The sequence below is a fragment of the Lactuca serriola genome, chromosome 4 (genome assembly GCF_051521515.1).
Source record: "Lactuca serriola cultivar US96UC23 chromosome 4, Lser_US96UC23_V15, whole genome shotgun sequence".
NCBI classification, from domain to species: domain Eukaryota; kingdom Viridiplantae; phylum Streptophyta; class Magnoliopsida; order Asterales; family Asteraceae; genus Lactuca; species Lactuca serriola.
Genome location: NC_136411.1, coordinates 129,326,519 through 129,330,856, shown reverse-complemented (window position 1 = coordinate 129,330,856; position 4,338 = coordinate 129,326,519).

Here is a 4,338-nt window from a genome sequence, read left to right as displayed (position 1 = left end):
TCAGATGCAATGACCAAATGTGCCTAGGACCCATAAAGTCACGAACTTATTCACTTAGAATTTCTAGAAAGCTCTTAATACTTGGTCTTAATCCATTAAGACCTTCCTACTACATGCATGGAACATCTTAAGCCATTAGGACCTCATTTTTGTCACTCAAAACCCCTTCAAGAGTCTAGAAGGACAATTCATTTCGTCCCAATCACATTATGCACCATCTTGGGACTTTTTGGGACAAAAAATGGTTCTTTAAAGCAAAAATGGCAAGATTTATACATATATGCATAAAGTTTGAAGCTTTTTACCTTCTGGAGCTTCTAGGGCACAAACCAACTTCATATCTACAAGCTTAATCTTCTTCTCCAACTCCTTGATGCAACACTCTTCTTAAAACACTCAAGAAACACTCAATAAGCTCAAACATTCAATGAAATGGCTAGGTTTTGGGGAAAACGACTCTAAGCAGTGAAGGCTGGGGTAAGGGAGGGTTTTGTGCTCATAATGTTACTTATATAGCCCCAAACCCTAAATATTAGGGTTTCATCCTGACATAAGTACACCCAGCGTACACAAGTGTACGCCCAGTGTACTAAGGCGAACCTTAGTACGCTTAGCGTACTCTTATGTACGCTCAACGTACTCCTCCTTGACCCAAGGTTGCAACCTTGGCCCCTATTACTTGTCTTGGCTCTACACTTCCAACCCCAAGGACTACAAATGACAAAGTAGTGATAGAAGAGGGTTTGGAAATACCTGCAAAATCTCGGGATGTTACATCTGAATTTAACTTGGTGCTTAATGAGTCAAACTTCTATACAGTTTTAGATTTAATTTACTTTTTATCTTTTTTTATCTAAAAGCTAGTTAAGCGTGTTCTTGTAGTCTTTGGACTTTATGAAGGATTCAATTTTGTCCAGTCTTACCCTGTAAGCATCTGAAGTTTCGTTTGATGAGATAATGGATTCGCACCTGTAACATTCAGCGTCTATTTCGTCCTCTTTCAGCTCAAGAAAGGGCATAATCATCTTGTGAATTTTCTTTCCAATCTCACAATTTAAATGCAATTGAGTAATATTAAAGTAAAGTCTTTTTGCAATCAAACAAAAAATGTTACGATGCTTTAAAAGACCTAAATTCTCCCTCTGCAAGTAAATAGACTCGTTCCTAGACTTAGATAAAGCAAACTCCAACTTTTCAATCCATATACGTCTCTCTTCACTCTTTGACGAAACCCTGCCGAGTTGACCGGTTAAGTTAGATTTTTTTAAGCGAGTTTGTTTTAAGCTATCACCAAAACTTGAAAATGTATATTTTAAGCCGTTCAATTCAGTTTCATATCTAGATAGAGGTATATTCAAAGATTCGAGAATGGAGTTTACCATATTGATCACCTGCTCGCATTCACTACTATCGGCGACGCGTCCTCCATCTATTGCATAACCTCTCATATCTAACACCTCGCTTGTAACCATCAAACACCTTCCATCTAGCTGGGAACTTTCATCCTTCGCTACGAAGCCCCTACCATGGGTAGGTCTGTGAACCTCTTCATCATCAGAGTCAATCGACCAAACCTCGACTCTGCCAAACTCGTCTTCAGCTTTGATTTCCTGCACAATTAAAGCAGGCATGGTGTTATCGTTGTTCTTCTTCTTCTTAATATTCTCCAGCTTTCGGAGATAATAAGCTTCATCATCCTCTCCCTTTTTCTTCTCATTTAATCTTCTCAGCATACACTCCTTAGCTAGATGGTTTTTTCCATGACAGTAGTTACAATGATAGCCAGAGTCTCCCATAAGCTTCTTATCTTTCTTTGCTTCTTCTTTCTGAGAGTTATTCGCACTCTCCTTCTTTACCTTTTCAGAGCTATAACTGCCCTGCCAGTTTCGGTTCTTGTTTTTACCAAAGTTCTTCTTTGCTAATCTCTTTGGATTAGAAACCATTAAAGCAAATTCTTCCTTTGAGAGTTCGCTGTTGTAGAGATCAGACTCCAAATCATCACCATCTACGACCTTTTTACCCTTCACAACGAGGGCCAACGATCCCATCCCAGAAACAATCTTCCCTTCATTCGTCACTTCAACTTCATGTGACTTCAAAATTCCAACAAGCTTCGCCAACGTGTAGTTCTTGAACTGTTCATGCACTTTCACGGTAGAAACAACCGCCTTCCACTCAGATCTCAGCCCGTTCATGAACATGAATTTTTGCTCGATTAGCTCACGTCCAATCTTCTGCTTCAACATCCTACTAAGAAAATGATTATAGCGATTGAAAGTTTGATCCAAACTCTATTATATCTTTTGTATAAACTCTCCAAACTCAGAAAGCAATAGAGTCTGAGTAGAATGCTCGAGATCGGCATCAGTTGAGTACAATTCCTTAAGCCTATCCCAGATGGATTTTGTTGTGTTATACTAACTAACCAAACGGATAGTGTCTAGTGGCAAGGCAAACCTAATAATCCTCATTGCTTTAACATTGCTTATCATCTTGTCCTTCTCATCCTATGATAAGTTTTTTACATCAAGAGGAAGTTTGTTGTAGTCTTGCTGAGTTTTAATTTCTCTTCTTGTTCTTGTATGAGTGAACGTCTGAATTGTAATAGCCTCCCAAATCAAATAGCCATTATGTTCAAGCCCGAGGACATAGTCTTCAAAATGCAATGCACACACTTCATAATCGTTGGGAAAAAGAATGGGAATTCTGGTTGTAGATCCGATGCTACTTGAAAGATTTATCGAGTTAACTTGAGAATCGCCTGTCATGTTTAGAGATTAAAAAACCTGTATGAATCAGATGTGTAAACTAAATGGTTTTTGGCTAATATAAAGATCAAAGATTAGTGTTGATAACAACGATGACGGCTGAACTAGATCCTATAATAGCGGAAACCCTAAAAATTCTTTCAACAGAAGAGATTTGTATAGATTATACAGTATTCCGCTCTGATACCAATTGTAGAGTCGAAAACTCTTAAGATCGACTAGATTCAAACAAGTATGAACAATCAAACATAGAAAATAAATCAATAATGTGTCGAATGATTATAAATCACAACCTCAGAAGATCTCGATAAAGAACTACTATTGTAGAGGTGTGTAGGGTATACAATGACACAATTAACTAAAACATGATGCATGCATGCATGCACCTTAAATAGTAAAACCTTAATCATTAATCACGAGTGGACAGGCCTAAATCGAATATACAAAAGACTAAATACAAAGGCCCAAAAGACGCAACACTTAATACTCAACAACTTCTCCGTTCGAGCTCCGTTTTCGACGAGTTTTATATCCACACGTAGCTATCGACGAGATCTACAAGTTTTGTTTATACTCCATCAACTAATTTTGATTATAGTTTTAAGGTTATATTTTCACAAAATCAGACTGTTAAAGGCCGTGTAAAAAGCATAACTCTCTCATACAATATATGTTCTCGAATATCTTTATCGACGGATAGGTATGGACGAGGTCTTCGACTCTCCTATAGATTGTTTTTCCTAACAATCGACCGATCTTAATTTCGGTTTCTGTGTTGCACACCGGTACGCTGAAACTTCTAAAAAATCATAACTTCCTCATGCGAAGTCAGATTTTGAAATTCTCTATATGTACTCTCTCGGTTTTACGATTACTACAATTTTCATGTAGATTGCTTATGTTAATATGTGATTTATCTATGATTTGTATTTTTTGACGTGCATACCCATTTTGGTTTAATCGCGAAACTTTGAAGAAGCATGACTTCTTCATACAAAGTTGTATTCGGGCGTTCTATATATCTACGAAATCTTATTGATGTTTCCTACAAGTTTAATATATCTCTTCTTCGAATTTGATAACGACGGTTTTTATTGAATTTTCAAAATGGGGTGTTGCAACTCTCCGCTACTGATAAAGAATTCGTCCCTACAATCCTACTCCTATCGCACCTTTGGATAATTCCTATATACTAAAATACTAGGTTATAATGAACACTTGCTCACCTAATTTCCCTCTCACAAGGCTCTAACTACATTATCTATATCGAGGTACAACTATTGTTCGAACAATATTTTTCACGAATGCTCTTGACACTATCCAACTACTGGGATTTTGATGCCAAATCGCTCTTGTCATCACTCCTTGGGCTTGAAGAATCACAATCAATCTTTCGTTGGTCTTAAAGACTTATAAGCATTATCTGACTGTCCTAAAGGAACCTAGTCATCCTCTTTCCTTGATATCTACTTATCACAATAGATCTTTTCCTTTTAACTTTTGAGATTATAATTTATTTAGAGGTCCTTAATCTATATTGTATGGGTGCTAAAGTCTAACTGTATCCTTA